Genomic DNA, 21,886 nt, shown 5'->3' with positions numbered 1-21,886 from the left:
TGCTGTAATAAGAAAAAGGTGAATCAAATGGCTCTTGGCTTGGCTTCATAAAAAAGTAAATGAGAGAGAAATTTATTTTTAAAAAAATCTACAGAATATTTTAAGGAAAGTCTTGTTGCACTTGGGGGTGCCAAATGTTAGGCACCCCAAGTGATTGTATTGACTTACCTGAAACCACGGGACGGTGCTCCTATCAGCAGAAAACTGCACCATCCTGAGGTTATTCCAGCGAGCACCACGGAGCGATCCACTTCCGTCTTCTTCTGTCTTCAAATTTCCCAGGGCAAACACATGCACAGTTGAACGAAATAGACGACTTTTTAGTTAAAGATAGGAAGCAGGAAGAAGCAGGAAGAAAATAGCTCCGTGTTGCTCACTGGTATAACCCCAGGCCAGTGCAATTTCTCACTTGGGTGTGTCTAACATTTTGCAACCCCAAGTGCAACAAGCCTTTCCTTCTCCTTTAAAGGGCACCTATCATAGCAAAATTGTCTCACCAGAAACATGGGCTAAAAGGGTGATAGAATGACCTGGTCCCTGCATGGGAGAAATTGTTTGGGATCTTTCTGGAAGGCAGGAGAAGACAACTTCCCATAATGATGCTGCAGTGAGCGGCTAGTAAGGGTTAAAAAATTGGCAACATTCTGAGGGCAGAAATTGCGCTGTGACTTATTTTCTTCTTTGTGTCAAGCAGGGTACTTCTGTAGAAATATTTTTTTTTAATTTCTTTTCACAAAGTTTATTGCCACTGTCAAAGGCTCTGAATATATAATCATTATCAATGATTATTACATGGTATTAAAATAAAAGGCAGTGATTATGTGATGACAGTTTGCCATTAATCACTATTTCTTTGCCTCCCCGTTCCTTGTTTAAATTAAGTATAAGACAGTATACATTTATGAAAGACCAAACTAGAGAACTAGTGATTTGCTGACTGTTTTCCTAACTGTCAGGAACATTTTCACATACGTTTCCATTTGTCAGAATGTATTCAACTAACAATTACAGTGAAACTCCGATTTTAAGTACACTGATTTCAAGTTATCCCGCATTTTACATTTTTTATTTGTGGTCCCACTAATTTATAATGCATTTCAATGGGTGCATTTCCCTGATTTTAAGTAATGTTTTCCTGGATACATTCAAATTGTGTCCTGATGTTCCCAAAAACTGCTTTTTTTCCTCTATGAATGTTATTATTTGTAAAATAAAGAGGTTTAAAAATACTAACCAGATTTTGCCGTGGTTCTGCCTATAAATGGTCAATTCCAATTAGTCTGTCCCTTATACAGTCCTGCACCAATCACTTATTGCTTTAGGTTGTGTATGTGACAGACTGAGGCCTTGCACATGCCCCCAATAGTAAACATTAATGCTGTAAAGCTTAACCCTTGTTATAAACACAGTAAATATTGTATCTCAAAGTAAAATGGACTCCTGTGCTTATATCCTTTCAGTACTTGAAGAAAAGGTTACTTTGATTAGAAGGAAAAAAACTTTGAATTTCGAAGTTTTTTTTGGCTACTTCGACCTTCGACTTCGAATCAAACGATTCGAACTAAAAATCATTCCACTATTCAACCATTCGGTAGTCGAAGTACTGTCTCTTTAAAAAAAACTTTGGCCACCTACTTCGCCACCTAATACCTACCGAGCACCAATGTAAGCCTATCGGGAAGGTCCCCATAAGCTTTCTAAGCCTTTTTTTATCGAAGGAAAATCGTTCGATCGATGGATTAAAATCCGAAGTCGAAGGATATTCGAAGTCGAAGGATTTAACTTCAATGGTCGAATATCGAGGGTTAATTAACCTTCGATATTCGACCCATAGTAAATGTGCCCCTTAGTGTAGCTCAGTAGTCTCAGCACTAATAATGGTCCAAATCCCTGATGCAAATCACAAGCAAGGATTAACAATTTCAATACAGTAATTATTTCCCATGCTGGAATGATTTTAACAATGGTTAAACGGTTATATTTTACTGCAGCTGAAAATAGGGTTCTATGGCTTAGAGGACATTTTTTTTCCACTGTGATACAAAACACATACACAGGGATGAATTTCTATTTTTGACACCCTAGGTCGGCCCATGTCTGTTTGCTCCCATCTCCGCTCTGCCGGTACTGGGACTTTACATACGGAAGATATAAACTACTGTCAAAATCTCCTGCGCAGTCCACAGCTGTCAGTAGATGTGGCTGGATGGCATACAGCCCCTAAAATTGTACCGTCCTAGGCCTGGGCCTTTGTGGCCTTGTCTACAGACAACTCACCCTGTGTGTGTTTGGAGTGGACAGGAGAAGATCTGCCTTTTTGCCAGCTAATAAAATGAGATGCACGTCACTCACTAATGGCTTCATAACCATATGTATTGCATGAACATTTTCACTGGCACATTGTACAGAAGCCAGTACTACTCCACAAAGTGAACCTAGTAACAGGGCTCCAGTTTTCCTTAGATAAAAGAAACAACTAGTTAAATGCATCAAATAGCTAAATTCAGGATTTTTTTCTTATCTTGTCATGGTCTCATAGTGAGCCTTTGCTTTGTGGTTTTCCAGCCCTTGAATTTGAAGCCCGGCATTTGGGATAATAGAGACTGTTTTAGTGCCATTTTCTCCTCACTGGTCCCAGGAGTGAACAGAATATAGGTTTTTGTATAAAGTAAAAATAAAGGAAACTGTTTATTTAAAACTTTGAAGGTTTAAATGATCTAAATTGGTGAAGGAATGTTCAAAAGAAGGGTACATATTGGATTAAAAAGAGCGTAGATTTAGAAGATCATGTACAGAAAACAGAGGGCCTTTGTGAATGTTTGTGGTGGGGAAGTTGTAAACTAGGTCAGATCTTAATAACTGTGTAATATTTGTAAGGGCTTTGTATGTTATGTTCCAACAGTTGCTGGAATTGGAACTGAATGGAGAAACAGCACTGAATGATGAGATTTTTAATCAGTACATAAATATACATATACAGAATGTATTGGAGTGTTGACTTGGCAATTTCAATGTGTTCTGGAGTATAAGATTTTGCTTCATTTGCTTTGGTATCTAAATTAAGGCTACTAAGCCAAATGGGGGAATAATTTCCCATAAGCCCACACAAAAGCTTAGCAAAATAATTTCTGTCATATGGCGAATAGACATTTTTGCTTTACCAGTAAGTTCAGGTGTTGGATCTATAATTCAGGATGCTTCAAGGGTATGGATCACCATACCCTTGAATCTGCTAAACACATTTAAACAGTAGTATTGTTTTGACATAAACATGGATTTGTGTAGTTACCATCATTTACAAAGTACTGTTTTTTATTAAAACTTTTAATTATTTACTTAAAATGGACTCTCAGGGAGATGAACGTAACATAATTCAGAGCTTCCAGGATAACAGTTTTCCAGATAAGGTATCCTATACCTGCTACAGGTAAGGGATTAATTACCTGGAATCCTGTTATCCAGAAAGCTCCAAATTATGGGAAGACCATTTTAAGACTCCATTTTAATGAAATACTGTAATTAAATTTTTTAAAAATAATTTCCTTTTTGCTGTAAGTCAACTAAGATATAATTAATCCTTTTTGTAGGCAAAACATTGCTATTCAGTTTATATAATGGTTAAAAGAGATTTGAGTAGACTTAAGGTATGGAAATCCAAATTACAGAAAGAGCCCTTATCCATAAAACCCCAGGTCCCGAGAATTCTGGATAACAAAACCTACCTGTACTGTAAAATAAGAACATATCTAAAAAGCACACAATCTGCAATCTAGTGCCTTTATATTGCCATATCTCCTTGGTAACTTTTTATTTATCTTTAATATTTTTCAAAGGGCAGTTGTATTATATATGTAATGGCACAAGTCTAACCTTATATCTGTATGAGATAAATGAACAAATATACCTTGCTTACAGCCCCCAAATACTCATTACCCCTCCCAAAAAAATGAGTACAGAAAGTTAATTTAACACTATTTAAATAAAAAACAATGTTCATGTAACTATTTTACTAGAGGTACAGTGTAGCGCTCACATATATATGTGTAGTCCCAATCCAGGGCCTTTGTAGCCTTTTCAGAAATTCAAATTTAAAAGATGATAGAAATCTCTAGCCACTCTAGCCAATGCAAAACTATAGCATGCAGAATTCACTCACCAGCAAAGTCTGCCTTCTTTGCCTCTGACTTCATTCCAACTTTTGATCTTTAAGTATTTTCTTTTATGTTTTAGAACCCAAAGAAATATTTTGATTACTCTCACACTGAGATGCTTGAAAATTATTATGAAATCAGCACAGTTTGGTGCCTAACACAATCTCTTTCAAAGGTCAGTGTACTAGAAATAAAAATCCAAAGAAGCAGAAGTAAAAGGAATGTTATTTTCAGTGTAAATATATTTACTGCAACTGACAATACCAATAAGAGATGAAAAATGAAATAATTACTAAAATAATATAAAAGGTGGTCTTGTTTTGTATGAGTATTGTGTAACAAGCACATATTGAATTTTGGTGCTACATGGGACATGGCAAGGAAGAGCATTATGTTTCCCTGCTAACCCATTTCAACAGCCTTTTATCTATGTTATCTTGTCAGCAGAAGATTTCACTGGAAACAATTCTAGATATAAAAGGAAAAGGAAGCTTACAATTTAAAGGGAAACTACTGCATACTGTAGGTCTCTATACAAATATAGCAAATAAAATGAAAATATTTTTAACACTGTTTTATGTAAGTTTTTTTTTTGTAAAAATTCACCCCTAAGGCTGTTTTTACATACCAAAAATCATAGCCTTGACATACAAGTTCAATAAATAATTGTACTTGATGTTCTGTAGCAAAGCATAGAAGTGCCTTAAACCCCATTCTGGAAAGAACCATCAGTGATTTTGGTCGGGTCATTTACAGCAATGTTAATTTGTATTGAATAAGGGTTTGAGGTTAGGAGAAGGAGAAATACTGCATAAGGGTCTGAGGTTTTGGGGGAAATCATGTTTGCGTAATAGCATGTTAAGATATGTTTAAGCAATTTAAGGGAAGAAAATATATTGAAAAAATGTAATGTCTACCAAGAAATGAGCACAAATGGCAAGATCCTACTTGCACTATAAGCCTGTTTCTAAAATCCCCGTCATATTTCATGTTTTATGATGCAGTCCCTTTGTGGTTAGTTAGGGGTTTACCCTTGGTATAGCTATGCAGTCAAAGAAAACCATAAAAAAAACAAATAAATTGTTTCTTTGCACGAAATCGTATGGAAGACTAGGAATACTTTATACTGGCTGGGAGGGAAACACTAGGTGATACTAGCATCCCTGTAGATCAAATGTAGGAACAGGTGAGCCACTGGTCATGCAATAGGCATTCACATGGCACAAGTAGCTCACAAATCAAAAATTTGCACTTGTTTATTACTTGTTATTATTACATATTTATTAATCTAGTACATATGAGCTGCAGAACATGTTTAAAAGCTGAAAGAACAAGACTAGATATTGATTTATTCACAAATGCTTATGTCCTTATATCTTGCAGTGCTATATGCTGAAAAAAAAATCTGAAAATATCAGTTATCAGTCTTACGACATTATATTATATAAGAGGAAATTTACAACCCGAAGTGCAAAATAGCAACACAAAAAAATGCAATCATGAAATGTACTTCTTTTATCACTCTTCTTTTAAAGTCATTCCTTGAACTTCTGTATAGTTGCACTGAATGTTTAGGAATGTGTGCACAAGTATGGCTACTGCTGCAAGTGAACCTGGGAGCAACCACCAACATCGAAGGTGCAGGGCCACTTCTGCCATGAGGCAAGATGAGATCCTTGCCTCAAGCGGCAGTGAGCGACTAGTTGCCAGGAGCGGCAAAAAGGTGCATCTGTAACTTTAAGAGGATCTGCTAGTGCAGCGAGCGTAATAGCACTGCTGCATCAGCGATGCGCCCCCCTTTGACCCGCTCCATCGCTACAGTTTTAAGTGCGGATCGGAAGGGGGCGACAGCAGCCCCAGGACCATTGCTGCAAAGTTGGATGTAGATGCAGGGTTCCCACAGAATTCTGTCTCAATTGACTATTGATGCAGGGGACATTGACATTCCATTTTTGTTTGTAATGTGAATTATTATTATTATTTGCAATTACATTTATCAAAAACATTTTAATGAGATAAGTGTAAACGAAAAAGTAGGCTACAAAATTGCCACCTAAATCTAACCCATAATCTACATGCTGCCAAAATTAACATTAAAATGACAATATTATACAAACAAGCTTTGGCAGGCTGGGACCACAAAAATACTCTGCAAAGAAGCATCAGGACTATGGGCATCGAAATGCACAGAATTTTGATAAAAAATACATACATCTTTATTACTTTACAATGCATGTAAGTGGAAAAAAGGTTTAATCTAAAATAGGAGCCTTTTACATGTCTTTTCATGTAAACACAATAATATTGCCATTATACACATTTTAAACTCAATCTGTACTGTTCTATGTTAATCTAAATAATCCATGCAGCACTATTATAAAAATACAAAATATTGTTTTTATTGTAGGGTATTTATTGTGTGGAAACAGTTCAAAAGATATAAACTTTTAAGCAGGTAGATTTTAACTTGCAACAGTTGGAAGTTAAAACCATAGCCTTTCATGTTCTACTTTGAAAGCTGGATAGCACTCAGCCTGCACTTTATATCTTAACGTATAATCAAGACATAATTACAGGATAGAGCTTGAAGCATGAAGGGGTCCCTTTGTATTTCCTTGTATTCCCAGCTTTTGTAGTGTTTAGTGCTTCCTATGCTTGAGTCACTATGGTCAGTTTCCAGCTGTTGCAGACTGGAGTATGGATTCTTATGTCAGACACTTAAGACATTAAATAAAGGTCTGTTGCTATTTGTATTACAAGGTGCTCTGATTCTACCTGCAGAACATCCAAAAACCCTTCATCATCATCATCCCATGATTACAAAGCTACTATCATTCAAAGGCAACATCAAACATATCTACACTTCCGAAGACAGTTCACGTAAACTGAGCCGTCAGTGTAATATTAGAGACAAAGCTCATTTCCCATCCTACAACTTTCCAAAACAGCTCGTCTCCCCCCCCCCCACCCCACACACACTTTACTTAACAGCTTATCTAGCTATTCCAGGAATTTACCTGAGGGGCTACACTGAAATAACAAAGGCGGTCTTTACACAGTCAGAATAAAAAAACAGAAAAAGAATGGCTCCTTAAGTCACACCATTACTTAGTTTATTTATATGCAGTAGCAATAAATATATGTGAATACTTATTCACAAGGGGGTACCCAACATGTTAGGCATGACCCAGTGAGTTAAAACGTTCCAGGCCATTGCTCCTCTTTGGAAAAAAAAAATGCACCAGCCCGGTGATGATCCTACCTAAATCGCTGTACTGCCACGTAAATTTGACTTCCCGGAGATCCCATGCATCTGGCTAGACTTGTACAGGTATGGGTATCTGTAAACCCATTATCCAGAAAGCTCTAAATTAGGGAAAGGCCATCTCCCATAGACTCTATTTTATCCATATAATCCAAGTTTTTAAAAATGATTTTCTTTTCTCTGTAATAATAAACCAGTACCTTGTACTTGATCCAAATGAAGATATAATAAATCCTTATAGGATGCAAAACCAGCTTATTGGGTGTAATGGATGCACAGAATCCAGGATTTGGTCCGGGATTCAGCCAGGATTCAGCCTTTTTTAGAAGGATTTGGCCAAATCGGAATCCTAATTTGCATATGTAAATTACGGATGGGTAGAGAAATCACATGACTATTAGTCTATTTGGTTCATCCCTAATTGGGTTTATTTAATGTTTACATGATTTACAAGTAGACTTAAGGAAGAAGAGCCAAATTACAGAAAAATCCATTATCTGAAAAACCCCACGTCCCGAGCATTCTGGATAAAAGGTCCCATACCTGTATAGTAAAATGTTACAATTTACATATATTGCACATGAGCAAGTCTAGCAAGGTGAAGACAATCTCTGTCCCTATCTTGTCCTTTCATGGTATAGTACTAATCCTAATCAGCATTTAGGGGTTGCAAAGTGCAAAAATCAGATGCAATCACAATCAGCCATGCTTGTGCATCCCTGCCAATATATTGGAAATAAAAAGAGGGTTGAAAAATATTACCACTTTTGTGGCCACACCTCCTAATTGTCATTTTCAGTTTGCAAACTTGTCAGGTTATGAAAATTTGAGCAAATTTCTGTGGTTTTTCAGTGTTATTACAGCTTTGCTAATGAAGGTGAATTGCCCTTTAAGCTGCAAGTCACAATTTCCCCAAGAGACCTGCTTATCTTAAATTGTTACAATTGTTTCTTTGCTTATCTTAAATTGTTACAAAAGTATCTATAAGTGCACCTACCAAAGCCAATTAAGTTCTTTTTCTGGCTGTTCAGTGCAGGAGATCAAAGAGAAAGTAACAAACTTGGTTTGTGAAAAACAGGACAGTTAGGAGGTATGGCTTGTGCACTTTCCGCCATTAGAATAGTTGGCACAGGTATCTGCACCCTAAAACGGAGTTTCCCAATGTGCTCTCTGCGTTTACCAATGCTGCATTCATGAGAGGCAGATAAGGAGGCATGCAGATGTCTTCTTTCGCAACCTCTTATTTGTGCGTTTTCCAGACCACCATTGCTGAACTCTGTACCTGATCCAAATTTTTTTTTACCAGCGCAAGGTGGAGGTGTTCTTAGAATTGGTACATTGAGCTCTAGCTCTTCTGTTCGGGGCCTGTGTAAATTACCACTGAACTAAGTTTACTTTTTGCAGTCATTCTTCATTATTTATTTTATTTGCTATTTATAGATTAATATTATAATTGTAATATATTATATTATTACTAACACCTGTATAATTAAAGAGCATCATTTAATTATACACATATAAATATAAATTAATTTGGTACCAAAGCAACTCAGATTACCATACCCAAAGCCTTGGGGAAGATGATTGCAAACACAAGTATGAGACCTGTTATCCAGAATGCTCAGGACCTGGGGGTTTCTGGATAACAGATCTTTCTATAATTTGGATCTTCATACCTTAAGTCTACTAGAAAATCATGTAAACGTTAAATAAACCCAATAGGCTGTTTTTTCTTCCAATAAGGAATAATTATATCTTAGTTGTAATCAAGTACAAGGTATTGTTTTATTATTACAGAGAAAAAGAAAATAATTTTAATACATTTGGATTATTTGATTATAATGGAGTCTATGGGAAACTGTCTCTCTCTAATTCAGAGATTTCTGGATAATGGGTTTCCGGATAATGGATCCCATACCTGTATTCTAAAATTGCAAGACAATCTGTTAAAGTCTCTTATTGCTTAACTGGTGTAAATCATATCAATAATCAGAACTTTGTACAGTAGCAGATCCTAATAAGTTCTATAGGCTGGTCATCAGGGGGCCCATAATACCCTGGGGGCCCAGTGGCATTGGATGAGGGGGCATGGGTGGAGAAATCACTGCACATTGACTATATGTAGAGCATTAATTAATAACCACAAACAATTCCTGTTAGTCATTTTTAGTTAAAAATAATAATAATTTTGTTGACCACTATGATTTTCAATATATTTAGCGACTGCAAGAAAACATCTATTTTTTTTTGTTGCAAGGATTACTAAGGGAAAACTGTACTGCAGCTTAATAAGTGTTTTTCTATTCCAGGAATTACAGATCCCTTCATTTTACATACTAGTAGTGTCCCTGTGTGCATACTTAGACCAAGCCTTTTTCTACACAATTAATCTTCTTTTTCTCTGTTAAAGTTCTAAAACCAGTAATGGTGCAAAACATATTACTTGCATTAACTTTTTAGAAATTAATTGACCTGATGCATCGCCTCATATTGATTTTATTTGTGAAAACTAATATTATAAGCATTTTCAAAAGATTACGATAACGGGGTCCCAATAGCTCTGAACAAACAATTTCTATTCTAATTATATATAAGTTATAATACAAAACACTTTTTGACAAACCAAAATGATAAACCATTTACTGATACAGAAAGCCATTGTTTCTTTTTTTAATAAACAACACAAGGCAGCATCAGAAAAATGTGATTTGCTTTACTATTTATATTTAATGTATAACCACTGTTATTTTTTGCATGCAAAAACTTGACTTACTGTATAATTAATTTCTAGTAATTGTACTTGCTTTCTGACAAAAACAAAAGCAGATTCAAATCAGTCACGTTTCAAGTACAATACCAGACATCAACATAGTAAAAGGCATGAGTCATTGAACATACACAGCAAAATCAATTAACCCTATTCTGAAAGACACATGAATACATATTAATATTTAAGGTAATAGGCCTGGTATAGGAAAAAGTTGGAAAGTTGGAAAGTAGCAGGACCGGAACTAGGGGTAGGCAGAGTAGGCACGTGCCTAGGGCGCAAAGCTGAGGGGGCGCCAGGCACGTAGCTGCTCTGTCGCCTACCCCGTGTCCGGTCCCATCTGCCGCTGGTGGCGTGCGCATAAATGCTCTTCTGCGCATGTGCGCTGGCGCGAAATTTCGCTCATGCGCAGTCAAGCGCGCACAGAGCCGGCACCGTGGCCCGCCAGGTTGCCTAGGGCGCCTGGCCGGTTGGCCCGGCTCTGGAAAGTAGTGTTCTAGACGAATAATCTCAAGGCTCATATGTTAAGCAATTATTACATCATATTAAGACAAAACCTTAAAGCCATATGCCTCTTCCCCCTCGGATAACACAGTACCTTCCTCCCCCCCAGCACATGAGTAAATACCTTGGGAACCCCAAACAAGTATTCCCAAATGCGGCCAGTTGGACAGCACTGATAGAGAATGATGTACCCCCTCCTATTGTAAAATTTAAAGACGCTGAAGAGTTCTTTGTGGATGGCTCTTGTGCATTATATATATATATATATATATATATATATATATATATATATATATATATATATATATATATATATATAGTTAGTCCATGAGCGTTCAGCACACCATTAGGTAGAATATGACCCAGGTGCTACTCTCAATAGCGATATACAAAAAAAACAAAAAGATGAGGTGCATACCGGGAGCCTTTTTAGTTTAAAAAATCTTAATTTTAATTTAGTGCATTTTAAAAAAAAAACAGATCAACGTTTCTGTCTGTGCCTAAGACCTTTCTCAAGACCATACATGCAGCAGTAAAAATGTTCTGTGAATAAATAACTAAAACCAATTACACTCCCCCAACCCTGTGCTCCCACATGACCCATGTGATTAAAAGACCCTCCCCTCTTACGGGGGGGGGGTTAAAAAAACCACATGAAACATATCAATCAATGGACTATATTGATACTTACATCTAAAGAAATATTTATCTAAAGGCAATTAAGTAACTAAACTGTTCAAGTGTCAAACACATCAGAAAATGTATCAAATTATCAGGTAATGTATCCAAATATCATATCAAAATCATGGCTTAAATAGCTACACAAGATAACAGATAGCTTCCTGTCCAGGTCACGTCACCGTTGTTCCATGAAACATAGGAAGGAACAGTGCTCATTTAACCCTGCAGGTGCCAAAGTGTTTAACTTCCTAGTCCAGAACACTTTCCTCTGATGTAAAGTTTTTGATCTATCACCCCCTCTCCTGAGTGGGGGGATATGATCAATGGCTATGTACCGGAACATGGGCAATCTATGGCCAGCTGCCAGGAAGTTGTTCGCCACCGGTTTATTTGTAGAGCCATCACGGAATGCCGTTCTAATGGCTGAATGATGTGGTGTCTGATCAGTTTTGCCAATATACGACAAACCACACAGAAACTTAAAAATAGAAAGAAACATAAAATATGGTAATGTAATATGTACAGAAACATATGATATTAGGTAACTGCAATTTTATAGCAGTGTCACTGCTATTCAGACCAAGCCGACACATCTGAATGGTATTTACACATACATTATGATCGTAGTGGACAACAGCATAATCAGTAATTTAATGCAATTTCTTTTGTATTACTATTATGATACTTTTATTTTGTGCTCTAACTTGAAATCATCTTCATAAACTTCTTCTTCAAAATCCTGGCTTACTTTTATGATATAGAAATTCTGCAATTTTTTTATTGCACCTATTTGCATGGAAACCTATTAAACATAGTCATATAAATTCACATACACATACATACAGTATACAGGTATGGGACTTGTCATCCAGAATGCTTGGGACCTGGGGTTTTCTGGATAATGAATCTTTCTGTAATTTGTTTCTTCCTACCTTAAGTCTACTAGAAAATCATGTAAAAATTAAATAAACTCAATAGGTTGGTTTTGCTTCCAATAAAGATTAGTTATATTTTAGTTTGGATGAAGTAGAAGATACTGTTTTATTATTACAAGAAAAAGAAAAAGACTCATTTATTTTCCAAACCCGAGTTGACCACACTAATGGCAAAAACAGTTGCTGGGAAGTCAGTCACACCTCCTAAACCATGACATCTGAAGATGAAGTGTGTAGAACGTCACGTGCACACTCAGGCCCTTCACAAATGGTTCCGCTTGGTGCTCAACTGCTTAAGGGAGACGGCAATCCTTATTTCCAATTAACAAAATAGTACAAGCTGGCACACAAGGCGAGTTAAACCGGGTCATACCCCTGGTACGTTTATTTATTGTGACGCAATAAGATGAAGATAAGATGAAGACCACAGAAATATTCAGAATAGTAGATCATAGCTGATGAAGATTAAATGCAATAGTCTCTACAACAGCAAAACAAAATAATTATATTAAAAAATGGGTGAACTGCTTTTAAAACCTCCTTTAACCTTTACCCAACAGATATACTGGTTAAAGTCCTTGGCTTTTCTTCCACAATGGTACGTTAACTCTCACTGCCCATCATCTCCACCTACCATTCCTGACACCAAATTAGAACCTCCACTCATAGAATCGCCTTAACCAACTGCTGAGACATCAATTTCCATATGAGATATGGAAACCAAAAAATGTATTTGAATTCCATTAAATAGTGCATCATGTACTGGCAATATGGATTTCATTACATTCAGGTAGGGTATGCTGTTTTGAGCTCACAAACTAATTTTCCTTATGTACTGCCTTCCCATTTATCCAATAGTTTACTACTCAGTTTTAAACATATAGTATTTAAAAAAAACTGTTTAAAGTTAGAAATTGATGTTTACCGTAATATGGGGCAATACACAAATATGTATTTGGTGCAGGGAATTGCATTTCACACATATGCAAAGCATATTGCATATAGGTAAGGAACAGATATTTCCACCACTGATAACCTGAAGTTTTTTGTTCATTAGTGTTCCATTGCCGAAGTTCAGAGAACAAAGGTTGTTTCTGCTTTATGAAATAAAAGAAAATAAAAGAAAAACCAGGAGGCAAATTAAACAAAGTAGATGTTTAAAAGAATTAGCAACACACTGAGCAACCAGAAGTTGTAATTAAATAAGCAGATGTCTTGTTTAACGCAATTTAATCATATTTGCATGAATATTAGCATAATTTTCAGCAAATTGGGGAAATCTCTTTCTCCAAAGTGGTCCCAAATGACACTTTGAGTGATATTAGTATGCATCCTTGGCTGTTTACATCATGAACAAGGACTGAAAACAGCTCTGTCTGCATTTACAAAACATATTCCTAGATAAAGTAAATGCCACAAGCAGCTGACATTTAGAAACATGTATGATACTATAAATTAGAAAAAGAAAGAAAATGACCCAGCCAAGTGTTTGCAATGTTTCTTGTGAGTTGTTGATATTACTGGCAGAAAATCTTTTTCACAGTTCCAGGGGCTAAATTATTCTGTTTTTTGTGTGTATGAATAGACCTTGAAGGAATTGTTCAGTATAAAAATAAAAACTAGGTAAATAGATAGGCTGTGAAAAATAAAAAGGTTTCCAATATAGTTAAATAGGCAAAAATGTAATGTATAAAGGCAGGTTTCCACTGATTGGTTACCAGGCAGTAGCCAATCAGAGACATGAGTGAGGGAAACATGGGCCATAACGGTTTGCTTTTGAATCCGACCTGCATGCTAAGGATCAATTGCAAAATCACTGAACAGTTATGTCCCATGTGCCATGGGGCGCTCCGCCAATGAGGGGAGTCGAGGCACTCACCTCAGGCGGCAGCACTCCCTGGTTGCCTGGGGAGGCAAAAATGCCACTCATGGTAACTAAGAGCCGAATTGCCGGCTTTCAACCCGGAAATTCGGCTCTTATAGTGCAGAGAGCGCAATTGCACTCTCTGCACTAGCGACGTGGACCCCCCGACCCCCGTCTGGCGCTGAAGGTGAGTGCCATGGGGAGGCGGGGGGGCGGCAAAAACAAAGGCCGCCTCAGGCGGCAAATTGGGCAGGATTGCCCCTGCATGTGCCCCCCCTTCATGTCGCTGATTAAAGTTATAGAGCTGAAAAGCAGGAAGTAGTGTTCTGGCTATTATGTTAGACATTCAGTCACTCCAACCTTTATAAATTAAATTTTTGTCTAACTAACTATATTAGAAACATTTTGTATTTTGCACAGCCTGTCTATTTAACCAGTTTTTATTTTTACACTGAACTGTTCTTTTAAGGCCTTTATACAAACTGGACTAAGGCAGTTATGCATAAATGAAGTGTGCTTAATCTTCACACCACTGCAGATTTCCACCTATGTTTATGCAAGGGTGTAAAATGGAGGTCAGGTAAGCATGTGTGTGGAGGGAGGCAAGGCTCAGCTTTGTTTCTTCAAGCAGAAATATGTCCTGAAGTGCCCCCGGATGTATGAAGGACTACAAATACAAGCCTGAGAAAAACAGCTTTGAGTATCCTCCAGGCAAAAAAAAACTCTGTGCTCATCCTTCTGATGTTTACTTACAAAGCCCTGGACCATTGTGACAATTCTCTTTGGAGACAGCTGTTTCAGCTATACATCCTTTTGATGCACTGGTGTATTTTTATTACACTAAGCTGTAAATCAGAGATAACTGTAATTAACACAATACAGCAACACTTGTGACAATTTCTATTCCAAAGAGAAACAGTAAGGGCAGATTTATTAAGGTTTGAGTTCTGTTTTCCACGAAAAATTCAAGTTTTCAAGGTTATTTTTTGTCAATAATTTATTTTTTCGGGTTAAAAAAACTAGAATTTTTTGTTGTTTTTCGAGATTTATTATACCCGACCCAGGCAATAGCTTGAATCCAAAAATACACCATCTAAAACCTGTCGAGGACAAGTAGAAGTCAATGGCAGAGGTCCCTTAAATCATATGAAGATGTTCATAGCCTTCATGATGTTTGAGGTATTTTTCGGAGGGTTTTGATCAATTAGAGTGATTCAAGTTTATTATTGCTGACAACTCAATCAATTCTTGTACTAAACACAGCAAAATCTGAAACTGAAAATAAATCTGCACTCTACTTCATGTTCCCTACAAGCACAATTAAAACAAATCATATACAGTGGCTTTTCTGTAGACTGCTGGTTTGTTCTGATTTTTAGTACAAGTCATGAAGTAGAATGTAACTTTTGTTTCAGATTTTGTTCAAGAAAAAAAAACATACATAGAAAAGTAGGTTCAGCACAAGCCCTATTCTTTGAACTAAAGTTAACAAAGGGAATATACTGCCCCTTTAAATGCGCAAAAGCCTATAAATACAGTTGTCAGTAACTCAATGCTGCATTTAAAGTACCATAATGCTATTACTTAAAAGAAATCTTTTTACATATAAAGTTATAAAGTTATTTTTTGTACAAAAAAAGATTTCTTTGCAACAAATGTTTTATTAAATAGTCTCATATTTTATAGTTTCATTCTATAGACCTGTAGAGTGTCATGAATGGCATTAAATTCTTGTTTATCTTCAAATGTAGGAAATTAAACTACTGAATTTCTAACTGAATTTATTAGAAGCCATTTACTACCTCAAGGGCAAAGTGCAAAGAACAAATGCAGAATTGCCACATGAAAACAGTGCTGACTGCATTCAACAGCTCTGTATTCATGATGGGGGGATGCAAGTAGATTTTACCCCACCCACAGCCCCCTAACTTGCATCTGCACAGGATCAGTCTGTCAGGGCACACGAGGAGTGGATTTTGGCAAGAAAATGCATACCACATTTCCACACCAAAATCCTCTATATGTGTCAGCGGACAAGTAGATCCCATACCTGTCAGTGCACACACATAGCAGGGGTGGAAAGCAGCTGGGTGTGCCCCTTGAGCCATTACCCTTAGGGGTGTGTTTTTGCACTTCTGTCTGGGGTGTAAGTAAATGACCCCTGTTATATGTTATCTGCTGTGTAATCATGTACCTTGTCTCTACTTAGTTTGAATGGCCCCCATTGGAGTAACAGTACACTATAGTTTAATGCATGTAAAACACATAATACTTTTTAAATTAGTCTTTTCATTGCTATTGATTTTTAAAATATATTTATACAAAATGTGTTTATTTTGGTTATTTATGTAAAGGAAAACTTTACCCCCATAATGAATACTTAAGCAACAGATAGTTTACATCATATTAAGTGGCATATTAAAGAACCTTATATATAATATATAGATTATATAATATAATATATATTTAAGTAAATATTGCCCTTTTACATATTTTCCCTTGAGCCATCATTGTATGATATTCTCTGTGCTGCCTCAGAGATCACCTGACCAGAAATACTGCAGCACTAACAGGAACAGGTAGAAGTGTGGGAGTAAAACACAGAAGCTTGTCTGTTAATTGTGACCTAACATGCATGAATTGATTTAACATTGCACTGAAAATCCTAGGATCCCAGGGGGGTGGCCCTTATTTTTTAAAATGGCAATTTTCTATTTTGGATTACCCTATGACACATACTACTAAAAAGCATATTATTATGAATATATTATATGTGGTTTATTGAGATGAAGCAGGGTTTTACATATGAGCTGTTTTATGCAATATATTTTTACAGAGACCTAAATTGTTCGAGGGTATTGTTTTTCTTAAATCAAATAGCTTTTTAAAGGATAATTCAACCTGTTTGTAAAAAAAACCCGTACGCCCCACCCCAGGTAGACCCCCCTCCCTCCTCCCCCCAGGCTAACTACTCCCCCAGGAGATGTCCCATACTCCATCCTTACCCCTCCGTGCAGATTCTTCCAGCGGAGTTGCACACATCCATCTTCCCGCGATCTCTGTAAAATGACTGAGAGATCGGCAATTTCCATCTAATTTCGCGCATGCGCAGAGTCGCAAACCGGCAAACTGCTCCATAAATACCCATTTCTCAGTCAGCTTACAGAGATCACGCAAGATGGACTCATGGAACTCTGCTGGAAGAATTATGGAGTATGGGGCATCTCCCCAGGGGGGTAGTTAGCCTGGAGGGGGGGAGGGGGGTCTACCTGGGGTAGGGGGTATGGTTTTTTTTACGAACAGGTTGAATTATCATTTAAAGCTATCCTTCAAGAAAAATCTAATGTTTCTATTTAATGGCGCATATGCCCTGTTTGGTGTTTGGAAATTCCAAACACCAAACGCAGCAGGCTACAAATTTTTAGATTTCAGCATCTAAAGAATGTCTTTCTACAATTTGCACAAAAATCATAATAAGAGCACACAAAGGAGTTTAATTGTTTTATTGCTGCATTAGTGATTCCGTTAAACTACTTCAGTTCCTGACTAAACACTACAAGGATGTCATGCACTTTTTATGAAAACAAGCGCTTCTAAAGCAATTATCTGATCAATGGTTCATTATGCCTTACTTTATGACCAGCTTTATCCATCCAAGCATTAGTATTACTCCCTATCCTTTTCAATAATCACAGGCTTGCACATTGGGCTCAAGAATTAATTTTAATATGCATTCATATTATTTTAAAACAAAAGCTCTTTTAATTGCTACTGTACCTTCTTCATTAACAGAAAACATGACAGAATTTTGGAAATAGCAATACAGTGGTTGCAGTACCACAACATCACTTTTTGTTTGCTGCAAATAAAACACTGATGGATGAACAGAAATAACTTTTAAATTACACACCAGGAAAGGATGATTGTTTGGCAGCATGGGTTCTGGGCTCTAGAGCAGTGCTAAAGTCCAAAAATATAGAGCAGTGCTGTCCAATTTATATGGTACAGAGGGCCGGAATTTTTCTAATCTACATGGTGGAGGGCTAATAATGGAAGCCAGTGTTAGCCACTCCCTGTTTTTAGACCACACCCACTTTAAAGCACACCCATGTTACCGCAAGACTATGTCCAAATTAATAGCACACAAAAAAAACAGATGGTTGGTGCTCACTGCAGGGATCAGGGCTGGAACTAGGGGTAGGCAGCTGTCTAGGAGACCATCATTGAGGGGCGTACTTTTAATGGGGTTTTTTTTTAATTTTTTTTTTCAAGTGTTTATTTAATCATTTGTTTCAGTAATCATGATCACTCAGTCCGGTGGATCAGATTTATTTTTGGCTGTATGATGGATGGCTGCGGAGATTGCTGGCACAGGTATGGGGCGGCAGTATAATGGATGGCTACTGGCACAGGTATGGGGGGCAGTATGATGGATGGCTACTGGGCTTGCTGGTACAGGTACAGGGGGCAGTAATATAAATGAAAGTGTTGTACATTTTCTTGCTTTCTTTATTTAAAAACCATCATGATAAGGAGGTAAATGGTAATGCAGGACAGGGGGCGGTGATTGGAGCTCTTGCCTAGGGTGCCAAACTACCTTGGCCTGGCACCGGCAGGGATGTCACTCATATGTGAAAAAGTCATATTAAGGCATACTCTTAAATCCATATGCCTCCTCCTCCCATGTGTATAATACAGTACCCCAGCATATGATTAAACACCTTAGGGGCCCCTAACAACAATTGTCAAATGCTAACAAACCCCCAGAACAAATACCAGGCTTATGTTCCATTGGGGTCATAGGTCAGGCAGAGTATGGCAAACACAGGGTGCAAAAAGCAGGCAAAGTATGACACACACAGGGATCATAGGGAAGACAGAACAGAGCAGGAGACAGGAAAATCAGGACCTCTAATATGTACTACTTACAGTGACACAGTGCTGGTGCCCCATTAGCATTTTGAATAAGGTGTGAACAATGTGGGCAATTTCAATCTGGGTCTCAGGTGTGAACAGTACAGAGTTTTAGGATATAAACAATAGAGGTGTCACAAGTGTGAACAATACAGGAGGATCACAGGTGTAAACAATCCAGGGGATTACAGTCTGAATTTGATTAAACAATGCAGGGGCCAGTTAATCTCTGTAGTGATACCTTTTAAATCTTACAAATGGTAAACAGACACAGCAGGCAGACTTTGATATGGAGGGCCACATAAGGGGGGCCGCCAGGTGGACAGCCCCGCTCTAGAGTTTAACAATGAAATACTGTCCCTTTAAGGTCACACCTAGAGATTCAGGGAGATTTAGTCGGCCGGCGACTAATCGACTCTTCTTTCCCCCTAACGGCTTCCCCCTGTCTTCCGCCTGCTAGAAAGCGAAATCGGCTGCAGCGCGGCACTCGCGGCGCTTCATTTTCCAAAGTCGCCTGAAGTGGAAACTTTAGAAAGCGAAGAAACGCGTTTGGAATTTCTAACACAGGTGTGACCTAACCCTAAATAGGGACATTATAGACATCCATTCCTGGAATCCAATTACAGCTACTGGATTCCATTAATATCATTTACTATAACTCTTAGTATTCTGTTAATCATTTACTCTGGACAATTTATATGTAAGTCCCAAGGTTTTTGCTTTCATATAGCTGGGTATCTACCCAATGTATTATTGCATAGTGATTAACAATGCTAGTGCTTTTTTACAGCAGGAAGCAAAATTCAAATACACAGACAAGATCAATAAAGTGAATTTAGGAAGATGTAGGTAGCAATGTGTGAGTTCTAACCTATGTGTTCCATACCCCTCAGTTCCATACCTAAAACATATCTATGAATGGGACAAGAGGCATGTTCAAATGTTATAATCTCAATATAATGTTAAAAAGCTAGGATAGCAATCTCTGTAATGTTAACAAAGGTACATTAAAATATAAAATATTCACATAACCTGGAAGTAATTTTCCATCATACACTGGCAATGTGAAATCCTTTAACAGTAAAATTATTGATATGGTTATTCTCAGTGACTTCAATAAAAAGATATTTTACTACACACAGATGGATCAGCAATAAAAATTGTACTCTATGGCCTATGCACAATGCAGAAAAAGAGACTTTTTTAAGAAAAAGTCATGCTTGTTCTATTTGAATATGGAAATATATTAATTTATATGGGCCCACATGGACCATCATAGACTTTATGGTAAAAATCCACTAATGCTCAGTGAAATCTTTTTCTGTTGCCCAAATGAGTGGAACATTTCCTGTGGAATCAAACAAAACTTTAAGACTTATAGTTTGATTTAGTGTTTTATAATTCTTGAAATTCTGCCTGGTCTTTCTCACTCAGAACAGCAATTTTGCAGATATAATTCGTCTTTTTTGTGTTGTCATTTTTATGTTCCTTTGAATGAGTCAAACACGATATAAAGATCTTCTACAGCTAGAAATATGGTCAAGGCTGTCAAAAACAGACCTGGATAACCCTGGCAGAAAACATAACATAGACCACTAGCTTAATAACCCTCAACAGTCTCAGGAAGTTGGCTCCACTGGAAGTAATAAAACAACAGCTAATGTAGATGTTTTTGAGGGCAATAGCACCAAGACTACAAATTTGTTCATATATTGTTCATATAGTTCATATAAACCTCCCTAAAAACATTCTCCTCTGTATCTAAACTGCTGACACCTTCAGAGATAATTTACAGTCGAATTGCACTCTAGATCAGTGATAAAGAAAAGGTATAGGACCTGTTATCCAGAATGCTGAGGATCTTGGGTTTTCTACTTTAAGTCTACTAAAAAAATATTTAAACATTAAAAAACCCAATAGGGCTGTTTTGCCTCCAATAAGGATTAAATCTATATTAGTTAGGATCATGAACAAGGTACTATTTTATTATTATAAAGAAAAAGGAAAACATTTTTAAAATCTTCAAATGTTTTAATTATAATGAAGTCTATGGGAAATGGTCCTTTCCGTAATTCAGAGCTTTAATGGGTTTCCGGATAACAGATCACATACATGTACTTTGACTAAGGCACACACTTCTTCGCTGTATTTTCACCATTTAGCTTAAAATTTATTCCTGTTCTTGTCTGCTCTTAAAACTAAGGATATAGCAAATGCAGAATTTGGTTTTGGTTATGAATTCTGTTTTGAGTATCCAGAACAGTAAATTGCTGCACAAATGTAATCTTACTAATACAGAAAACCTGAGTTGTATTTTTAATACAATGTATTTAATATATTTATTATTATAAATAATTTTAGTTATCTCACAAATGTAACCTTTTTCATCAGAAGTAAATCAACCAGACTGTCTTTTGGATACAATGAGGTATCGATATACCGTAGCTACTAATTCTGTCCAAAGCAATTGTCTGCTCTGCAACAAGCATGTGGGTGGACTGCTGAATTTCCCTGGTGCAAAGGATCAGTAAGCTAAGAGAAATGCAATATGAGCTGAAAACTGTAAAATCAAATGCTAAAAAAAGAGATATACTTTATGAAATTCAAAAAAGATAAAGAAATAAAAAGCTTGCATACAGAAAACCACCGTGTGTTTTGAATTCAATAGCAAGTAGATTTGCTTTAATCTTCAACTTGAACTGGGAAGGGATTACATCACTGTATTTGCTTGTCGGCAGGCTTGATTTTTCTTTTTTTTTTATGTTTGTCCTAACCTGGTTGCACATATCATGTTCTGGCACGCAG

General features: G+C 37.0%; 1 protein-coding gene across 3 annotated transcripts in view; it reads right to left on the bottom strand.

The window, feature by feature from the left end:
- fras1.L (Fraser extracellular matrix complex subunit 1 L homeolog) overlaps positions 1-21,886 on the bottom strand; it is a 269,516-nt gene that overhangs the window by 230,688 nt on the left and 16,942 nt on the right. The gene's annotated exons all lie outside the window — the stretch shown is intronic.

Source organism: Xenopus laevis, chromosome 1L, assembly GCF_017654675.1.
Source record: "Xenopus laevis strain J_2021 chromosome 1L, Xenopus_laevis_v10.1, whole genome shotgun sequence".
NCBI classification, from domain to species: domain Eukaryota; kingdom Metazoa; phylum Chordata; class Amphibia; order Anura; family Pipidae; genus Xenopus; species Xenopus laevis.
The sequence above is the reverse complement of the archived record's forward strand: the minus strand, read 5'-3'. Positions and strand labels throughout refer to the sequence as shown.